The 23,380-nt window shown below is 37.4% G+C and overlaps 1 pseudogene across 1 annotated transcript; it reads right to left on the reverse strand.

Moving 5' to 3' along the window:
- Positions 1-3,213: 3,213 nt before the first annotated feature.
- LOC306659572 (RING finger protein 11-like) lies at positions 3,214-5,365 on the reverse strand (annotated as a pseudogene). Its single transcript has one exon. The product of its transcript is annotated as an RING finger protein 11-like (transcript).
- Between the last annotated feature and the right edge of the window lie 18,015 nt (positions 5,366-23,380).

Below are 23,380 nucleotides of genomic sequence, written 5' to 3' on the forward strand. Positions count from 1 at the left end.
TTCTAGCCACTTGTTAAATTCACTTATTAATTCTGGCACTTCAGGTTTTCCCCATTAGGGCTATTTATAGGACATTTTATCAGGTTGAGGTGTTTTCCTTCTTGTGCTCATTTTCTTAGCACTTAGAACATGAATGGATGTTGAATTTTGTGAAGTCCTAGTTTTGCATCTAGTAAAATGGTGAATAATTTTGTTAATGTTATTAATAGCACTATTGAATATTCTATTATTCATAGGACTATAGTATTCCTGAGATATTACCCACTTGGTCACAATATATTATCCATTTTGTAATATTTTGGTATTTACTTTCCTAATATTTTATGGTGTTTATTGTGTCTCTGTTCATGAAGGATATTAGTTTGTAATTTTCTCATCTTAAAATGTTCTTATGATGACTGAGGTCACAGCTCAGCAGTAGAGTGCTTGACTAGGATTCACGAGGCCCTGAGTTTGATCACCAGGACTGCAAAAAGTAGTAATAATTATAAATATTAATTTAAAAATTTTAGTGTTGCTGGGTTATTTTGTGATCAGGATCCTTCTGGCCTCAGAAGATGGGCTGGGCAGTATGATATATCCCATGTATGTTATCAGGAAATCTTTGTATAAAATCAGTATTCTTTGTTTCTTAAATATTTGATATACTCACCAATGAAGTTATATGTTTCTAGTGTTTATTTGGTAAGGTTTTTATGAATTTAATTACAATAACATGAATTTGTCTAATCAGATTTTCTACTTTTGTCTTGTATGAATTTTGATAATTTGTTTTTCAAGACTTTTTAAATCCGTGAGCTAAATATTTGTCACATAATATATCCTTACAAGAAGATACATAGAACTATATTATTGTAATACCTTAGAATATGTTGAGATATCTTTTGTATTTGGATATTGCTCATTGGGCTTTTTTTCCTCTCACTCGGTCTTGCTCTCATCAACTTTATTAAACTTTTTGAAAAATTGTTTTCTGTTTTCTTGTTTTTCTTTATGGTGTCATCATTCTCTATTTTCCTTATTCTACCTCCTATCTTTACTATTTCTTTTCATCCCCTTAGTTTGGTTTAACTCCTTTCTTTTTTTCTTTTTCTTTTTTTTTTTTTTTTTTTGGTAGCTTCTCAAGGTGGATGCTCAGAGAGAATATTGATTTTATCCCTGTGTTTTTTTAATAATGTAAGCAGGTGGAAGTAGAAACACTCCTTTAAGAACTTCTTCTTCAACTGCATCCTATTGCTGTTGCTAGGTTGCATTTCAGTTATCCCTCAGCTCAAAACAATTTCCAATTCCCCTTGTAAATTTTTTCTTTAACTCATCGATATTTTTTAAAGAAATGTATTGCTTAATTTCAGAATGCTTGGTTATCTTTCAGATATTTTACATTGTTGACTCATAATTTAATTGTTGTCAAATAATATATTCTGAAAAAAATCCTTCAATTTTGAGATTCACTTTATGATTGTATGAGTTAGCTTGCCAACACTGTGACAAAATACCTGAGATAAACAACTTAAAAGAAGGAAAGATTTGTTTAAGCTTATGTTTTGAAAGTTTTAGTCCATGTTATTTTAGCCCCTTCCCTCTGGACTTGTGGTGAAGCCGAACAGTTTGGTTGGGGTTGTGTGATGGACCAAAGATGTTCACATCATGGTATAGGAAGAAAGGGAAGAAGGCGTCCAGATCCCAATATTCCCTTAGGGTATGTCTCCAATGACTTCACTTCCTTAATATAGGGCCCCAGCTCCCAAAGTTTCCACCACTCCCAACTCCATCATCAGCTGAGGATCCAGCATTCAGCATATAAGCATGTGTGGAAAATGTAAGATTGCAACCATAACAATGATCTAACTTACAGTCTACCTTAGTGAATGTTCCCTGTAATCCTGAAATGAATGTGTCCTCTCTATCTGCTGAATCTAATGTTCTATGAAATCTTGTGGATTTTAAATTCTTTATAGCCATATAAACTTTTTTCTTATACTTGTACTAATTACAGGCAGTAGAGTATTTATAAACTCTATATGTAACAGTAGATATCCTTTAGTACTGGTCATTTTTTCCATGTATTTTGAAGCTCTCATATTCAAAGGACATGCATATTTATGAATTTTATGTTTTCTTAAAATATCAACTCCTTTATCATTGTGAAATATCCCCTCTATAGTTCTGATAATATCCCTTTTCTGGAAATTTATTTTAGGGATTTTGTATTTTGTGCAATGTCAACTCAGTTTAATTAGAACTACATTCCCCAGAATCTCCTTTGTTGTACACTTCTCAGTTAAAATTGACCCAAAGAGAAATTAGTTAAAAGAGAAATGTGCATTATTCTCTTAAGACCACAGTGGTTAAGTGTGGTGATGGACAGATGGAGAGGTGCTGGTGGGTTCATCTTTTCCTAGCTGCCTTCCATTCTGCATGCAGCTCTTCATGACTGCTGCCAGCACAGACCCATAGGGGTATGAGGCCCATCACCAGATGTTTGGCTGCAGACCCACAAAGGAACAGCTTCCTGCATGAGTCCAGCACTTCTTTCTCTGAGGTCTCACTTTGGCTGATAGATATATCAGCTCTCATGCATTACCTTCTTGGTGATTCTTCCGACCCTCCAACTGCACTGTTCAGATCCTCTCTTCCCCAATTCTTCCTCTAATTTCAATGAGAAAGTAAAATGTTATTCTCTGAGAAAGTAACAAAGTTAATATTCTAACTGGTCTTTTTTTTTTTTTTTTTTTTTTTTTTTTTTTTTTTTTTTTGTGGTACTGGGGATCGAACTCAGGGCCTTGTGCTTGCAAGGCAAGCACTCTACCAGCTGAGCTATCTCCCCAACCCTCTAACTGGTGTTTGAAAAAAAGAAAATACACATTACCAATACCAAGAATGATATGGGATATCATTAAAGATCCTAAAAATATCAAAGGTAAAATAAGAGAATATTATAATATTCTGAACTACCCTACACACATAAATTCAAGTGCAGATCCATTTCTTTTCTTTTTTTTTATTTAAAAAAAATTCATTTAGCAATTTTGACAATCTAGAAAAAAAGTTTTGACTAGATAACAGACATCATGAATAAGTAGAAAACACAAGAATAAAAAGTAATTATCACTGAAAATATTGCACACTTCAGCTGTTTCCTCCAAATTTGCTTTATATAATTGGATGGATATAAATTAAGCAAGATACATTAACATTTTAACAAAATCTGATAATCTAATTTCTTTCAATTTTTCTCAAATTCATTTGAGTGTTTCCATCATGGTGCTCATAAGGAAATTAACAAAATACGGCTACTATAGTTGAATGTCAAATTAAGTACTTATGACATACTAAATTCTTCTATAATACAATTATGAAGAATCTTTAAGGAACTTATGTTTTGTATGTAGAAAAGTGTTAAGAGTCAAACATTCAACTCAATAAAAACAAGAAACATTTCTGATTCCTTTGTTAGGTGGAGACTGCTTCTCCTTTTGCTAATGAATGTTTTTTAGCTGTAATATCACTGAGCTGAACAGATAAATCACCTTGAGTACATAAGGAAAAATAAACACATGCTAAATGGATAAACATTACTATTACATCTTTACTAGACCATCTCTACCTCTAACACTTCAGAAGCTTAGAGATTTAGAGTATTCTTACATTAACTGCAAGAAAAATTAAAGAAGAAATTTCTTTTTTGAAATCACAACTATGAAGTCATGTGGTTATACAAATTTTGCATTTGTGTGCAAAACATGAAGCACATTTACCTTTATTCTCCCTACTGAGTCTTGTCAATCACCTAGCAGGACTTAACAGATACCTTTCCAAGAAATAGAGACTGAGATGTATTTATATAACTTCAATTACCTCATCACTACAGTAATGAGAGATGCAGTATCCTTTGGCTATGGTTCAAGACAAAAGGGAAGGAGATCACAAGAAAGAGAAATAAAAATGATTACAACTGAGAAACTACTTCTCATTGTTTCACCAGGGTGCCACCTTCATTTTTACATAAGCATGGTGGCATAATTCAAGCTCAATAAATCAGAAATCTTAATATTTAAAATTTACCTTGACTTTCATTTATCACATTAACAACAAAAAGAATTAGATAAAACCCATAGGAAAGGATAATATTAAACCCACTCTGCTGAGTTGATTTATTGACACATTTAACTCAATTTTTATAGAAAAGGGATAGTGCATCTCAGTTTGCTTACAAGCTAGGAGATCACTTAAAATTCTGCATTTCCTAACTGCAAACAGAATATAGCACTTACAACAGGTTATAAATAAACTGGTTTTCAAGCATAGAGCCAGCCCCAACGATAATACACTATTTAAAAAGACCTAAGGCAATGAATTCCATTTCTAATGGAAAAAAAGAACTGTGCAAACAAGCTTAAAACTACTTTTTTTGTGCCAGTGTTATAAAATGTAGCTTTTAATAAAACCTTGACCCAAATGCCAGTAACTTCAGAAAAGAATTTGGTGGAGAGAAGAAAGTTATTTCATTTAGGAAAAATAACCACTATCTTTTTCCTAATCTTCAACACACACAATTTAACATATACAGCTGCTTTAACACTTTACACAATTCCTATGCACTGGAGCAATAACAAGATCTAAATACAATTATATTTTTAAACACTGGGTCAAGGCTTTATATAAAAATACCATCCTACTTTTTCCCCCCTAAGTTTCTAAAATATCACATACTTTCCTCAACATCTGCAGCCATCCAGGAATTTTTAGGAAACTTTTGTGCATGATCTTAATTCCTAATCCCTGGTTCTTTGGGCTCAGTGACGAAAGATCAAAACCACCAAAAATGATGGTTCACTTGAAGTCAGACGAGAGACCCTGGCTCAGTTAGTCTCATAGGATGAAAGCAGTGCTGCATCAACTGGTTCCATGCAGGAGGGGCACGTGAAGGATCTCATCAACCAGTCATCTATACAGGCCAGGTGACAGATGTGCATGCACGGCAGAAATCGAATTGGGTCCCCATAAACAAAGTCCATCATACAGATCACACACTCCCGGATCTTTTTTTCTGATCCATCTCTTCCAGGGTCATAAACTCCTTTAGGCAGATGCTGTATAAGGCCTATTCTCTGAGCTATCCTAATTTGTTCCTCTTCAGTCAGCTGAATTGATAGCCGAGTCTGGCTAGGTGTTGGATGATAAACTGGAACTGGAACTTGTTCCTGATATGGCGCGGCGGCTCCTGATCCGGCTCCGTCCCCTCGCCAAAGCTAGCCCGGTCGGACTGAGACTCGTGAGGCAGGGAGATGTCATCCGAGGTGGGGGATTTGAGGCAGTTCCCCATCTTCCGGGGCTGGGGCGTGTGATCATTGTACTGTTCTGACAGTCTTCTCCCAGATCCATTTCTTGAAAGCCCCCAAGCTACTAAATTCACTCAAAATAAAACAAGTAACCTGAATAGTGCTCTGACTACTATTATTAAAACTGTCTTAATAATAAAAAGTAATCTCTAGGTCCACATTGATTAACTAAGAAATTCTATTAACAGTTAAGGAAAACACATTATGCTGCATAAAATTTTCAGAAAATGGAAAAGAAGAAAACACTTTATGATTCATAATGTGAAGTCAGCATGACCTTGATACAACACCAACAAGATCCCTGCCTTCTAAAAAACAAAAACAAAAACACAAAACCCATAGAACAATAACCATCATGAACATACATACAAAATTTGTAATGAAATATCAACAAATTAATTCCATAAATATACAAAATGAGCAATACAATAAAGTGGGTGTAATAATTTTTTTCTAATGTGAACTCAGCTGCATTAAGGTGCACAACGATAACTGGTGAGACATTATTTCTGCTTGAGTATAGAAGAGCTTAGTATTTAACTCAGAGGACTAGTAAAGAAGATCCATATTCACTGATGTGCATAAACATCATTCAATTCATCAACAGACCCATAAAAAAATAAAGGTAGAGGACTGAGCATGGTGGCTTACCCCTGTAATCCGACTTCCTGAGAGGCTGAAGTAGGAGGACCTCAAGTTCAAGGCCAGCCTGAGAAACTCAGTGAAACCCTGCCACAGAAAATGGCTGGGATGTGCCTCAGTGGCAGATTGTTTGGCTAGTATGTGGAAGGCTCTGAGTTCAATCTCCAGTACTGCAAAGAATAACAACAACAAAAATAAAAGAAGAACTAAATTCACTTTGTCTTCTGGAGCTGCAACAGTCATCTCTTCAACTTTGCAGTGAAAGCTCATCTACTTCTTAAGCCTGTGAACTCAGACTGAATTACATCTGGTTCTTCAATTTTGATGGCATATCAAGGGAATTCTTGATCTTCACAATTGTGAGTCAATTCTCATAATACATCCTCTCATAGCTATGTATCTTATTGGTTCTCTTTTTTTGGGGGGAAAAAAAAACTTTCCTAATTGCTAAGTTAATCCCAGGGATGCCTGCCTGACTCACTGTAAAATAATCAATTGTCATAATTCACTATGTTGATAGTCTAAATACTAAAACCACATAATAATATCAATTGGTGCAGAAACTACCCTATTTTAAGACTCACTATAAAGCTACAGTTAGCAAGGTACTGTACTATGGGCAAAGGAATAAACACATATATGAATTTAACAAAAAGATTAGCCTCCAGAAATAGGGCCCCATCAGTATGGCCAATTGACTGATGACAGAGGTGCAAAGGCAATTCAGTGAGAACATCTACTGGTGATTTTTTAAAAATTAGCAGTATATTAGGAATAAAAGAAAATGCCCTCAGACTGATAAAGGATATCTACAAAAATGTGACAGGTAATATTACACTCATCATGCTTCCTGGTAAAATCCAAAAGTTCTCCCCATCACGCTGGTCCTCCCTCACCACTCACATCACACATCACTCACATCAGCACTCCATGTCAGTCTTAACCAGTGAGATTGTGCAGAAAATGAAAGGCATCCATTCTGGGAAAGGCAGAGATAAAACTGCTTCCATCACAGATGATATGATCATGCACATAGAAGCTCCCAAAGAATCTGGGCAGAAAATTCCCAAAAGTATTAAAACTAATGAGAGGGTTTAGTAGTATTGTAGAGTGCAATGTACATAAACCAAAGTCAAAGGTATTTCTATTACTAGCACTATACAACTAGAAAGCAAACTTTTAAAATCTTAAAATCAATACCATTCAAAACAGTTCCCCCAAGATGAAAATTCTTCAAAATAAATAAATAAAAAGGTGTATAAATGGCAAAGAATTTTAAAAGGATAAAAGAACACCTAAATTGGGAGATATAATGTGTTTATTGATTAGAGGACTCACAGAATGACACCTGCGTAATATCTACTCACCCAGGGAAGAAATTCTGGGGCACGGTGGAGGCTGTGAAAGGGCTTGCAAATCTAGGGTGAGTTGGAACTTGTTCATTACTGTGGTTCCATGCAGTAATGATGAGCACTCTGGACAGTTTAAGTTCAACAGAGTTCAAGTCCTGGTGAAACCTTTCTGTTTAGTTGGGGTAAAGGCCATTTTCTTTCACTTCTGAAGTGGGACTTGGTTTCTCCTTCCAAGTTCTACTTTAGGGGACAGGCAGAATTCAGAGTAGGAGAAGAGGCTGCTCAGGGCAGTGGCTGCTCCAGGTCCCTGAGTTCCTTTTGGTCCCCTGCTGTTTGCCGGCTCAGCCCTGTCCCCTGAAGCTGTTCCCTGGCTCCTCAATGGAGTACCTAAGGCTAGGTCTTCAGATAGGTCACCACCCCTGGGAAACTGGTTACACTGAAACTGGGTGTCCAAGCTTAGGATATCCTGTCCTAGGCGACATGTTAATTGGCTTTGGAGGTGGCCAATGGGCCCAATAACCCTGAAAGATACCCTCTGTCCTCAGGTGACCCTTGACCCCTGGACACCAAATCCTTTGCCTTGACATGTGCTCATATTTGGCCCTATTATCCTATTTCCGTGCAACTAGCAAATACTTGAAATATGAAATGGGTGTTCCTTAGCTCAGTGGTGGGATGATCAGACTCAATTTCCAGTCCTGGGTTCAAGCGGGTTGGGAGCATTTCAGTTGGTTCTTTAGATTCTTAACTGTCACTTTTACGGGAAGACTTGTGAGCTTCTGTGTGTCTTTTGAGGCCAGTAGGGGGCGCAGGTGCGCAGAATTTTGCACCCCTGTGGAAAATCCCCTGAAGCCCGAACTGGGCCAAGCAAAGAGCTGGGCCTGGATTTCGGCGTCCAGGGGTTTGATTACCGAAGTCTCGGCAGAGTTCGTCCCAGGGAAAGGTGAGAGGAGCCTGAGCGGCTGGAGGAGCGTGGCCCAGAATTGCAGGGCTCCCCCTTGCTCCTGCCAGGCTCTGCTCAGAGAAGACGTCCTTGGAGTAGATCATCTAAAGTTCATTGCGATTCCCTCCTCCTCACGAGAAATTATGTTAGGGGCAGTTGTGGCTCGTCAAGAGCTCCCAGAAAAACGCTCTGCAGACAGGAGATCTCACACAAGGGACTTTATTTTATGCGAACGATTCACATCCGTCCGCTCGGGTAAAAGAAGGGAAGAAAAGAAAAAGATGGCCTGGCTTCTCCCAGATATTGGAATCTCGTGGGCTTGGAGGAACCAATAGCATGTTAGGACATAACGTGGGAGGCAGAAAGATGACGACAGTATAAGCCAGAAATTCCTGTAATGTAAGAGGCGGGCAGAATGCAGACTGACAGGTGATGGGGAGGCCGGAAATTCCTGTAATGGAAGATGTGGGCGGAGCGCAGATTGACAGGTGGTAGGGAGGCTGGATACCTACATTCCCCCATTTCTTTTTTTATAAAAAATAAAAAAATCTTGCTCTCCAGTTCTTTTTGAAGCCTTCTCTCTCCTTCCTGCCTAGGTGACTGGGGTTGGTTTTGCAGGTGAGATGTAAAAACTTCATTCTCCTTCTAGACTTCCAAAGGCAGATGATTTTCATGGACTTCATTTTCTCAATCTGACTGATCCCTTATTTCTACACTAACTGCCTGTCCCCAATTCTGACTTCATTTACCCCTCTAATACTAGGAACTCCTTCACTGCTGTAGGGAAAAGAGGTGATGACCGATCTGACTTCTTTGAGCTGGAAGTGGGCAGCATGGGGCAAGCAGTTTGGAGGTTCCTTTTTAGAAATCGGGTCAATTGAGGGGTTCATGGTAGAAGTCCGGTTGGGGGAGAGCAGGCTGTAAAGGCATCTGGGGATGGGTGCTTCTATGAGAGAAGAACAAAAAGACATGAGTACTGAAGTGAGATTGATACAATATAGATGTTGCAGGATCTGGAACATGCTAATGCATATTATAAAGAAGACAAGTTAATAATTCCTCATCAGGGGGTGGAAGAACTGAGAAGTTGTTCCCATAACAAGGCCTAGCAAAGGCTGGAGAGAACAGGCCTTTATTTGGGAGCTTTAACATTGTCTAGGTTATCAGGAATGTGAACACAACATTTAGTAGAGATCTCTATCCTTCTGTTACTAGCAAACATAGATTAAGCCTACCTGTGTCTGTAAGCCTTAAACTGACTAAAAACTTCTGACTGGCAGTTTCTCTTGATAGTTACTATTATTTTAAATGCCCAAGAATGGCTATACTTTGGTTTTAACTGATTTGCTAGGTGTTTAAGATCAAGCTGGTCAAAGTGACCTGTTCTTGTCTGTTAAAAAGTCAGCTGAGTTTCCACAGTGGTCACTCATAGAGAACTTAAGAGCAGCTTCTTAGCTCCATTAGTGCCATTTGGTTAGGTCGGGTCTTCTTGATGAGGTGGCTTTCCTTGAAAGCGCCAGGGATGTCTCCCTTTCTCTATGACCCTCCTCTGCAGCAGATGCACTGAGTGGCTTTTCCTCTAGCAGCCTCATCAATCTCCTTGGTCAGGAGGTTGTGTGACCCAGAGTTGCAAAGCTCCTTAGAGAAGTCCTCTTGTTCCCTGGGTTCAGCCTGACTTTGAGGGCAAGACCCAAATATGGACTTTTCTTGACCTCTGTATTTAATCTCAATCTCTAAGTTTGATCTTAACCATCAAGCAAGTCAGTCTCACCAGTCATAAAGTAAGAGTACTGGGCTTTAGCTTTAATGTCTATGACTTTACAGTTATTTACCCCCTTTTATCTAATTGGGGTTTACATTATCTGTTCTATAGGTGATGGCTTACTATTCCAAGTTAATTTACAGTGTTCGCTCTTGAAGCAGTACTTCTGCAAAATATTGATCAGGCAACAATTAGAGTTTATAAGGAAAATACAAAATGGAATTACCAACAGTAAAACATTCAGTTTGTGCAATAGCTATCTTGAATTTTGGCTGAGTTCCCATTTGAGATCACAGTAATTTTTACAACAAACATTAAACTTTTGAACACAACTTTAAATGAGTTAAAGTCAGGCTTACTTTGGAGCCATTGTAATGTGTAGCAGGGTGGTGAGGCAGAGCCTTAACGTGGGGCTTTTTAGTGAGGGGTAAAGGAGTATATAAACACAGATTTTGAAGATTAAGCTGAGATCAGATGGAGCTCTGTTCTCTGATGGAAATGTGGATCTAAAGAGTTATGTCAGCAATCTTTATATGTGTGCAATGTTAGGTTCCAAAGTTACTGTAAGGTGGGCAGGAACCAGAAAAGGGAGCTGATGAAACACTGGTTATCTAGCAAAAGAATTCCTTCCTGCCCAAGAGCTGTGTGCCTGAGATTAATGTACTGCCCCAGCAGTTAGGCATCTTGTGCCCTTGCACAGGAGCACCCCCAGGCACCAGGCATGCCACAGCCATGAGGTTATTAGAGACCTCAATTTCAGTTACTGTTGTCCCATTTTTGCTACTGCACATTACACTCTTTCTTAAATGTGATTTTACATATACCCTATTGATGACTGGTCCTATAATAGAACATTAAATGATAGGTTTACCATTACAAACAAGTTTAACTTGGAGAACAGCAGCTTGATAAATTTTCTGCTTTAAAGGCTTATATACCTAGAAAATATGAACACATTTAATATGCAAAGAATAATGTTTTTAAGTATGTTACTCCATGGAATAGCTTTATAAATTAATCAGATGTCTCTAACAAACACATTTGAGTAATCCCATACATGTCGACTCCAATTCACTCATCTTATTGTAGAGAAACCAAGATATCAGACAAGTGTGCCAACAGTATTTGCCACCTCTTTCCTGTTGAAGAAAAGTCCTAGAAAAATTGATGTTAGACATTTTATAAACATTAATATTTTATTACTGTGACCACTTAGAGACTTGAGTTAATTTTAATGACATTTTACTTCTATTAGTTTACCCAATTTAAATTGAACCTCATTAAATCAAGTGAATTAAAAATATTTGGATCCATTTTAAAATTTTTAATTTTTATGTGTGCTTATATAAAAATTAAAATTATGGCAAATACCATAATTTTATTCTTATTTATGGCAGAGTAATATTCCATTGTGTATATATACCACATTCTTTATCCATTCATCTATTGTAGGGTGCCTAGGTTGGCTCCATAGCTTGGCTATTGTGAATTGAGCTGCTATAAACATTGATGTAGCTGCATAATGTAGTATGCTGATTTTAAGTCCTTTGGGTATAAGCCAAGAAGTGAAATAACTGGATCAAATGATAGTTCCATTCCATCTTTTCTTAGTAATCTCCATTCTGCTTTCCATAGTGGTTGCATCAATTTGCAGTTCTACCAGCAATATATGAGTGAACATTTTCCCCTACATCCTCACTAACATTTATTGTTACTTGTATTCTTGATAATTCCCATTCTGACTAGAGTGAGATGGAATCTCAGTGGTTTTAATTTGCTTTTCTCTAATTGCTGGAGGTGTTAAACATTTCTTCATGTATTTTTTGACCATTTGTATTTCTTCTTCTGTGACATGCCTGTTCAGTTCCTTTGCCCATTTATTGATTATAATATAGGTTTTTTGATGTTTTTTTGAGTTCTTTGTATATCCTTGAGATTCATGCTCTATCTGAGGTGCAGGTGGTAAAGATTTTTTTCCCATCCTCTAGGTTCTCTGTTCACATCTTTGATGGTTTCCTTTGCTGTGAAGAAGCTTTTTGGTTTGATGCCATCCCATTTATTGATTCTTGATTTTCCTTCTTGCACTTCAGGAGTCTTATTAAGGAAGTCAGGTCCTAAGCTGACGTGATGGAAAGTTGGGCCAACTTTTTCTTTCAGAAATTGGACCCCTACATCTCACCCTGCACAAAAATCAACTCGAAGTGGATCAAGGACCTAAGTATTAGACCAGAGACCCTATACTTACCAGAAGAAAAAGTTAGTCTAACTTTCCATCATGGGTGTTGGATTTTTTGAAATGCTGTTTTTCCATTTATTAACATGTTGATTAATTTTGTCAATGTAATTAACTGCACTGCTTAATATTCTATTGATAAAATTAATATTTCTGAGACATAATCCTTTTGATCATGGTGTATTAACTATTTTATAGTATTTTTTATCATGAAAATGTTTGTTTTAGGGACTGGGGTTGTATTGGTACAGCATTTGCCTAGCATATGTGAGGCATTGGGTTTGATTCTCAGCACCACATATTTACAAATAAAGTAAAGGTCCACTGACAATTTAAAAAATGTTTATTTTATATTTATTCAAATTGTGTTGTTAAAAAATTTTTATCACATCGATCTTATATGTATGTGAAGGATGTGGAAAATAAACTTTAACTTCGTATTCTGAACCCCACTCTTTTGAGTCACTGTTTACATCAGTGCCTCCCTGTCTACATTTGTCCACAGAACATAGTCCTAGGTGTCTTCAAGAGTACTGGCGATTCCTCATCTTGAAAGAGGCTCCACCACTGTCTTCAGTTGAGGCCAGTGGGAAGCTTTAGACAAAACAACGTCTGACGCCTTCACCACAGTCCAGCTTTGCCCATGGATCTCTCACACCAGCCTCCTATTGCTTTGAATATTGTTTCATGGATTCCAAGGGTTTGGGCAATTTCATCTGCCTTCAACTGCATTGATTGGCATGTGATAGGCAATCCCTTTGCAAGTGCCTCACTGACAAAATACAGTTCAGCTTCATCTATTTGTGGATATCTTCTGATGTTAGGCCATGTAAAATATTTTGTAGGTGCTTTGTAAGAAAATATGGAATTTTCAACAGTGAATATTTGCTTCACTAATACCAAATTTCTGCCCTGCCTCTCTGTTTCCATGCTTTTCTGCATATACAATATCCTGAGTCATAATACAATTTTTGAAGGCTTTCTAAAATGCCAATAAAACTGACATTTAAAAAAAATTTTTACTTGTTCAAATTTGTTGTATATAACAGTAGAATGCATTTATACATTTTGATAGATCATACATAAATGGAGTGTAATCTCTCATTTTTCTGATTGTACATATTGTAGGATCACACCGGTCATACAGTCATACATGTACATGAGGTAATAATGTCTGTTTCACTCTACTTTCCTTCCTACCCCTGAACCCCTACCCCTCCCTTCACACCCCTCTACCTAATATAAAGTAACTCTATTGTTCCCTTGCCACACCCCCCCCCCTTATTGTGAATTAGCATCTGCATATGAAAGAAAACATTCAGCCTTTGGTTTTTTGGGTTTGGCTTATTTCACTTAGCATGAAAACATGAACAATACACAGGTCAGTTAAGAGGATGCCACTATGAGCTGTATTTCACAGGTGCACAAGCTGGGATAATTCTGTGACTATCAACTTGTTGGCAGTACTGAGATGCATTCCAATTTCAAACAAGCTAACATGTGAAGAAAAAAAAATATTTTATAATTATTAAAATATGTTTTTTTCAAGTTGAGAATGATCACCAGATTCACACCAGTGCCAACAAACAAGCAAATAAAAACCCCAAGAGCCAAGGAATAAGTAGAAAGTTAGTGAACCAAAATATTGTCTTTAAGATGAAATTGGCAGTGGTCTAATTTGGTCTAATTTAATTCCCTTTATTACCATACAGCTTACATTTAACTTTTTCAAACCTCATATAAAATCCAAGTACAAATATTCTTTAGTCATTTAGTAAATTTCAAAGTCAAGTCACTAAAGACAGAGGTTCACAATTGCATTCCACCATTCACTGATAAAGGACCATGTGTGGGTCAAAGACTTTTTTTATGGTTTAGATGTGGTGTCCCCCAAAAGACAATGCAAGAAGGTTTGGAGGAGAAATGATTGGGTTATATTCTTAACCTAATGGGTGAATTAATTCCTGATGGGATTAACTGAATGTTAACTGGAGGCCATTGGGGTGTGGCTGGAGGAGGTGGTTCACTGGGGGCATGGTTATATATTTTGTATCTGGAAATTGGAGTCTCTTTCTGCTTTCTGATCATCCTGTGAGCTGCTTCCTTCTGTCACACTCTTCTGCCATGATGTTTAGCCTCACCTTAATCCCTGAGGAATGGAGCCTGCTAAAACTGTGAGCCCCTAAATAAACTCTTCCTCCTAAAATTGTTCTGGTCAGATCTTTTAGCCATAGTACCGAAAAAGCTGTGCCTTCCTTTGGGAAACTGATCTTATCCTGCCTGCAAAGAATAAAGGGTCTGCTTCAGTTTCAGATCCAGAACTCCCTGCTGGGATCCTGGGTCTCCCATCAGTTCTGATAGAAACCTGAATGTAGACAAAAGAGATGCCACACAAAACACCAACTGTACACCATCAGCAGAAAGACCAGGAGCAGCATGGCCAGGAACAGCAGTAGGGTCAGCCCAATCTGGTGCCACCTTGGGGGAAGGTATGGAAACATACAAGGACACAGTCCTCCCAGGTGCCCATGGACTCCAGGCCCTCTGGGCCCCCAGGAAGACCAGGTTAGTGTCTCCTGGGGGCCACAGAAACGTCTCAACCCATTTTACAATATTTTAACATCTACTTTCCTAATATTTTGTGGTGTTTATTGCATCTCTCTTCACCAGGGATGATAGTTTGCTTAACTTAAAATGTCCTCCTGTGGACTGGAATCTTAGTTCAGTGGTAGGGCACTTGCCTAAGAGACCCTGGGTTTGACCACCAGCACTGTAAAGATAGTGATGATGATGATGATGATGATGATGATGATGATGATGGCAATAAATAGACATAAAATAATTTAAATGTCCTTCTCAAGATGGAAGCACACAGAGAACATTGATTTTTTCCCCTGTTCTTTTCTTTTTTTTTTTTTTTTTTATTGTAAACAAATGGGATACATGTTGTTTCTCTGTACATGGCGTAAAGGCATACCATTTGTGCAATCATAAATTTACATAGAGTAATGTTGTTTGATTCATTCTGTTATTTTTTCCCTTCCCCCCACCCCTCCCACCCCTCTTTACCCTCTATACAGTAGTTCCTTCCTCCATACTTGCCCCCCTCCCTAACCCTAACTCTAACCCTAACACTAACCCTTCCCTCCCCCCCATTATGTGTCATCCTCCACTTATTAGTGATATCATTCGTCCTTTCGCTTTTTGAGATTGGCTTATCTCACTTAGCATGATATTCTCCAATTTCATCCATTTGCCTGCAAATGCCATAATTTTATCATTCTTTATGGCCGAGTAATATTCCATTGTATATATATACCATAGTTTCTTTATCCACTCATCAATTGAAGGGCATCTAGGTTGGTTCCACAGTCTGGCTATTGTGAATTGAGCAGCTATGAACATTGATGTGGCTGTATCTCTGTAGTATGCAGATTTTAAGTCTTTTGGGTATAGGCCAAGGAGTGGGATAGCTGGGTCAAATGGAGGGTCCATTCCAAGTTTTGGAAATCCATATGCAACAGAATGAAACTAAACCCATATCTCTCACCATGCACGAAACTAAACTCAAAATGGATTAAGGACCTCGGAATCAGACCAGAGACCCTGCAGATTATAGAAGAAAAAGTAGGTCCAAATCTTCACCTTGTTGGTCTAGGATCAGACTTCCTTAACAGGACTCCCATAGCACAAGAAATAAAAGCTAGAATCAACCACTGGGATAGATTCAAACTAAAAAGCTTTCTCTCAGCAAAGGAAACTACCAGCAATGCGAAGAAAGAGCCTACAGAGTGGGAGAATATCTTTGCCAATCATACTTCAGATAGAGCACTAATCTCCAGAATCTATAAAGAACTCAAAAAACTCTACTCCAAGAATTCAAATAATCCAGTCAACAAATGGGCTAAGGAAATGAATAGACACTTCACAGAAGAAGATCGACAAGCAATCAACAAACATATGGAAAAATGTTCAGCATCTCTAGTAATAAGAGAAATGCAAATCAAAACCACCCTAAGATTCCATCTCACCCCAATTAGAATGGCGATTTTCAAGAATACGAGCAACAACAGGTGTTGGCGAGGATGTGGGGAGAAAGGTACACTCATACACTGCTGGTGGGGCTGCAAATTAGTGCAGCCACTCTGGAAAGCAGTGTGGAGATTCCCCTGTTCTTTTCTAGTGTAAGCAAGTAGAGAGTTAGAGGGAGAAACTTTCTAAAGAACTTCTTCAGCTACATGGTATGGCTCTTGATACTTTGCATTTCAATTATTCATCAGTTCAAAAGTTTCCTCTTTTCCTGGTAATTTTTTTAACACATAAGTAATTTTAAAGGAAAATATATTGCTTAATTTCAAAACATTTGTTTGGTTTTCAAATTTGTTACATTGCTGACTAATTCTGTTGTGGTTAAAGAATACTCTGAATAAAATCTTTAAGATATTTTCAAGACTCATTTTACGATCTGTTAGTCATCCTTTGTGACCTGTGAAAAAATACCTGAGATAAACAACTTAAAAGAAGGGATGAATTATTTTTTCTCATGATTTGAGAAGTTTCAGTCCACGGTCACTTGTTGTGGGCCTTTAGTGAGGTCAAATGTCATGGTGTCGGTCCTGTGGTAGAGCAAAGGTGTTCACATCAGGGTGTCTGGGAAGTGAGAGAGTGAAAGGGGTAGGAGACCAAATACCTCTTTTAAAAGCATGGCCCCAGTAACAATTTCCCCAACTAGGTCCCAGCTCCTAAAATTTCTAGCACCAGCTTGTCCCTTAACATGCCCAAACTGATACCCGCACTCACCCTCCCTCAGGGCTTCAGCTTTACAGTGAAAGCTTCTCTCCTTCACCCTCACTCAGGTTTTCTTCCACTTGGCAGTGAAATCTCCCCTACTTCTCAAGCCTATGGACTCAAACTGAGTTACAGCTGGTTCTCCATCTATCAACTGCCTTAGCAAGGGGCTCCTTGTCTTCCATCATTGTGTGAGTCAATCCTCATACGGCATCCCTCATATGTTTATACATCCCATTGGTTCTGTTTCTCCAGAGAACCCTGACCAATTGCTGGGTGAATCCCAGTTATTCCAAGCTGAATCAAAATAAGATAATCAATTGTTGTAATTAACTATATTAATAGCCTAAATAGTAAAATTACATAATCAGATAAATTGACACAGAAAATATATTTGATAATATATATTGAACTTCCCAATTTTAACATTAAATATAAAACTACAAGTAGCAATTCCTGTGCTGTGGCAAAGAGATAAACATACACATGTATTTAACAGAAAGACTAGAGCCCAGAATCAGGGACAAAAATATGGCCAGCTAACAAAGGTACAAAGACCATTCAGCAAAAACATGTATTCACAATAAAAACTAACAGTGTATTAGAAATAGAAGAGAATGTCTTTAACCTGATAAAGGATATCTACAAACATACTACAGCTAACATCACTCTTCATGGTGAAAACCAAATGCCCCTCCTGCATATTGGTAATAAGCAAGGATGTGTACCTCACAATTCATATCAGCATTAGGTGTAAGACTTCACCAGTGCAGTAAGGCAGAAAAATAAGTAAAGGGCATTCATATGGGGGAAGGAGAGTAAAATTATCCCTATCACAGACAATGTGATTGTCCATGTAGAAGATCCCAAGGAATCAAAGTTTGTTTTTAAGTTTTAAGAATTTCTTGGGTTTTCCATTGTTTTCGAAGTTGTTGGCTTCTTCAAATTTCTTTTTCTTTTTTTTTTTTTTTACTTTATTGTAAACAAATGGGATACATGTTGCCTCTCTGTTTGTACATGGCGCAAAGGCATACCATTTGTGTAATCATAAATCCACATACAGTAATGTTGTTTGATTCATTCTGTTATTTTTTCCCCTTCCCCCCACCCCTCCCACCCCTCTTTACCCTCTATACAGTACTTTCTTCCTCCATACTTGCCCCCCTCTCTAACCCTAACTCTAACCCTAACACTAACCCTTCCCTCCCCCCCATGATGTGTCATCCTCCACTTATTAGCAATATCATTCGTCCCTTGTCTTTTTGAGATTGGCTTATCTCACTTAGCATGATATTCTCCAATTTCATCCATTTGCCTGCAAATGCCATAATTTTGTCATTCTTTATGGCTGAGTAATATTCCATTGTGTATATATACCACAGTTTCTTTATCCACTCGTCAATTGAAGGGCATCTAGGTTGGTTCCATAGTCTGGCTATTGTGAATTGAGCAGCTATGAACATTGATGTGGCTGTATCTCTGTAGTATGCTGATTTTAGATCCTTTGGGTATAGGCCAAGGAGTGGGATAGCTGGGTCAAATGGAGGGTCCATTCCAAGTTTTCTAAGGAATCTCCACACTGCTTTCCAGAGTGGCTGCACTAATTTGCAGCCCCACCAGCAATGTATGAGTGTACCTTTCTCCCCACATCCTCGCCAACACCTGTTGCTTGTATTTTTGATAATCGCCATTCTAATTGGGGTGAGATGGAATCTTAGGGTGGTTTTGATTTGCATTTCTCTTATTACTAGAGATGTTGAACATTTTTTCATATGTTTATTGATTGCTTGTACATGTTCTTCTGTGAAGTGTCTGTTCATTTCCTTAGCCCATTTGTCGATTGGATTATTTGTATTCTTGGTGTAGAGTTTTTTGAGTTCTTTATAGATTCTGGAGATTAGTGCTCTATCTGAAGTATGACTGGCAAAGATATTCTCCCACTCTGTAGGCTCTTTCTTCACATTACTGATAGTTTCCTTTGCTGAGAGAAAGCTTCTTAGTTTGAATCTATCCCAGTTATTGATTCTTGCTTTTATTTCTTGTGCTATGGGAGTCCTGTTGAGGAAGTCTGGTCCTAGGCCGACATGTTGAAGATCGGGACCTACTTTTTCTTCTATAATCTGCAGAGTCTCTGGTCTGATTCCAAGGTTCTTAATCCATTTTGAGTTGAGTTTTGTGCAGGGTGAGAGATATGGGTTTAGTTTCATTCTGTTGCATATGGATTTCCAATTCTCCCAGCACCATTTGTTGAAGAGGCTATCTTTTCTCCATTGCATATTTTTGGCGCCTTTGTCTAGTATTAGGAAGTTGTATTTATTTGGGTTTGTGTCCGTGTCCTCTATTCTGTACCATTGATCTACCTGTCTATTTTGGTACCAGTACCATGCCGTCTTTGTTACTATTGCTTTGTAATAAAGTTGAAGTTCGGGTATTGCGATACCCCCTGCTTCATTTTTCCTGCGAAGGATTGCTTTAGCTATTCTGGGTTTCTTATTCTTCCAGATGAATTTCATGATTGCTTGCTCTATTTCTGTAAGGTACGTCATTGGGATTTTAATTGGGATTGCATTGAATCTGTATAGCACTTTTGGTAGTATGGCCATTTTGACAATATTAATTCGGCCTATCCAAGAACATGGGAGATCTTTCCATCTTCTAAGGTTTTCTTTCATATCTTTCTTTAGTGTTCTGTAGTTCTCATTGTAGAGGTCTTTCACCTCTTTTGTGAGATTGATTCCCAAGTATTTTATTTTTTTCGATGCTATGGTGAATGGGGTAGTTTTCATAATTTCTCTTTCTGAGGATTCCTCACTTATGTATAAAAATGCATTGGATTTATGAGCATTGATCTTGTAACCTGCCACTTTACTGAATTCACTTATGAGTTCTAACAGTTTTCTGGTGGAATTTCCTGGTTCCTCTAAGTATATAATCATATCATCCGCAAATAGGGATAGTTTGAGTTCTTCTTTTCCTATTCGTATTCCTTTAATTTCCTTGGTCTGTCTAATTGCTCTGGCTAGAGTCTCAAGAACGATATTGAATAGGAGTGGTGAAAGAGGGCATCCCTGTCTTGTTCCAGTTTTTAGGGGGAATGCTTTCAGTTTTTCACCGTTTAGAATGATATTAGCCATGGGCTTAGCATAGATGGCCTTTACAATGTTAAGGAATGTTCCCACTATCCCTATTTTTTCTAGTGTTTTGAGCATGAAGGGGTGCTGTATTTTATCAAATGCTTTTTCTGCATCTATTGAAATAATCATGTGATTCTTGACTTTAAGTCTATTGATATGGTGAATTACATTTATTGATTTCCGGATGTTGAACCAACCTTGCATCCCTGGGATAAAACCCACTTGATCGTGGTGCACTATCTTTTTAATATATTTTTGTATGCGATTGGCTAAAATTTTATTGAGAATTTTTGCGTCAATGTTCATTAATGATATCGGTCTGAAATTTTCTTTCCTCGATTTATCTCTGTCTGGCTTGGGTATCAGGGTAATATTGGTTTCATAGAATGAGTTTGGGAGGGTACCCTCCTCTTCTATTTCATGGAATACTTTGAGAAGTATTGGAATGAGCTCTTCTTTAAAGATTTTGTAGAACTCGGCTGAGAACCCATCTGGTCCTGGACTTTTCTTTGTTGGTAGGCTTTTGATGACCTCTTCTACTTCATTACTTGAAATTGATCTATTTAAATTTTGTATGTCCTCCTCGTTCAATTTAGGCAATTCATATGTCTCTAGAAACCTGTTGATGTCTTCGAAATTTTCTATTTGGTTAGAATATAGATTTTCAAAATAGCTTCTAATTATGTTTTGTATTTCAATCGTGTCTGTTGTGATATTTCCTTGTTCATTCCGAATTTTGGTGATTTGGGTTTTCTCTCGTCTTCTCTTTGTTAGAGTGGCTAAGGGTTTATCAATTTTGTTTATTTTTTTCAAAAAACCAACTATTTATTTTGTCAATTTTTTGTATAGTTTCTTTTGTTTCAATTTCATTGATTTCAACTCTGAGTTTAACTATTTCCTGTCTTCTACTACTTTTGGTTGCGGTCTGTTCTTCTTTTTCTAGGGCTTTGAGCTGAAGTGTTAGGTTGTTTATTTGTTGATTTTTACTTCTTTTATTGAATGCGCTCCATGAAATAAATTTTCCTCTAAGTACTGCTTTCATAGTGTCCCAAAGATTTTGATATGATGTTTCTTTGTTCTCATTTACCTCTAGGAATTTTTTAATTTCCTTCCTAATATCTTCTGTTATCCATTCATCATGTAATAGCATATTGTTTAATCTCCAGGTGTTGGAGTAGCTTCTGTTTTTTACTCTTTCATTTATTTCTAACTTCAAACCATTACGATCTGATAGAATACAAGGTAGTGTCTCTATCTTCTTGTATTTGCTTACATTACCTTTGTGGCATAATATATGGTCTATTTTAGAGAAGGATCCATGTGCTGCTGAGAAGAAAGTGTATTCGCTCTTGGTTGGATGGTATATTCTATAAATGTCCGTTAAGTCTAAATTATTGATTGTGTTATTGAGATCTATGGTTTCTTTGTTCAATTTTTGTTTGGAAGATCTGTCCAGTGGTGAGAGAGGCGTGTTAAAATCACCTAGTATTATTGTGTTATGGTCTATTTGGTTTCTGAAATTGAGAAGGATTTGTTTGACATACATGGATGAGCCACTGTTTGGGGCATAGATGTTTATGATTGTTATGTCTTGCTGATTTATGGTTCCCTTAAGCAGTATGTAATGTCCTTCTTTATCCCTTTTGACTAGTTTTGACTTGAAGTCCACCTTATCTGAAATTAGGATGGATACCCCAGCTTTTTTGCTGAGTCCATGTGCATGATATGTTTTCCCCCATCCTTTCACCTTTAGTCTATGTGTATCTCTTTCTACGAGGTGAGTCTCTTGCAGGCAACATATTGTTGGATCTTCCTTTTTGATACAATCTGCCAGTCTATGTCTTTTGATTGATGAGTTCAGGCCATTAATATTCAGGGTTATTATTGAGATATGATTAGTATTCCCCGTCATTTGGTTCATTTTATTTATTTATTTATTTATTTATTTATTTATTTATTTTGAGACGAATGGTTCTTCCTTTATTTGACAATTCCTTTAGGATGGTTCCTCCCATTGCTGATTTGTTTCTTTGTTTTTCATCTCTTCCTCATGGAATATTTTGCTGAGAATGTTCTGTAATGCTGGCTTTCTTTTTGTAAATTCTTTTAGCTTTTGTTTATCATGGAAGGATTTTATTTCATCATCAAATTTGAAGGTAAGTTTTGCTGGGTATAGGATTCTTGGTTGGCATCCATTTTCTTTCAGGGCTTGAAAAATGTTGTTCCAGGCCCTTCTAGCTTTTAGGGTCTGGATTGAAAATCTGCTGATATCCGTATTGGTTTCCCCCTGAATGTAATTTGATTCCTCTCTCTTGCGGCCTTTAAAATTCTGTCTTTATTTTGTATGTTGGGCATTTTCATTATAATGTGCCTTGGTGTGGGTCTGTTGTAATTTTGTATATTTGGAGTCCTATAAGCCTCTTGTACTTGATCTTCCATTTCATTCTTCAATTTGGGAAATTTTCTGATAGTATTTCATTGAATAGATTGTTCATTCCTTTGGTCTGTTTCTCTAAGCCTTCCTCAATTCCAATAATTCTCAAATTTGGCCTCTTCATGATATCCCATAGTTCTTGGAGATTCTGTTCATGATTTCTTACCATCTTCTCTCTTTGTTCAACTTTGTTTTCAAGGTTAAATATTTTATCTTCAATGTCTGATGTTCTGTCTTCCAGGTGTTCTATTCTATTGGTTATGCTTTCTATGGAGTTCTTAATTTGGTTTATTGTTTCCTTCATTTCAAGGATTTCTGTTTGGTTTTTTTTCAATATCTCTAACTCTTTATTGAAGTGATCTTTTGCTTCCTGTATTTGCTCTTTTAACTGTCGATTGGTGCGATCATTCAGTGCCTGCATTTGCTCTTTCATCTCATCATTTGCTTCCCTGAGCATTTTAATTATGTACATTCTGAACTCCCTTTCTGTCATTTCTTCTGCCATGCTGTCGTTGGGTTTCATTGATGTAACATCTAGATTTGTTTGCAGCATTTTCTTTCCTTGTTTTCTCATATTGTTCAGGTATCAGTTGACCGCTGTGATATTGCCGATTTCCTCTATTGTCTTATAATATCCCTGAAGATTTCTAGTATATCCCCTCTTAGTCTTCAGTAGCCTGAAATCTTGGAGGAAGTTGATAATGCAGTGCTCCACAAGGGAGCTGACTCCCTAGGGGTGGTGGCCTTCTG

The sequence above is a fragment of the Sciurus vulgaris genome, assembly GCF_902686455.1.
Source record: "Sciurus vulgaris genome assembly, chromosome: 1".
Taxonomy (NCBI): domain Eukaryota; kingdom Metazoa; phylum Chordata; class Mammalia; order Rodentia; family Sciuridae; genus Sciurus; species Sciurus vulgaris.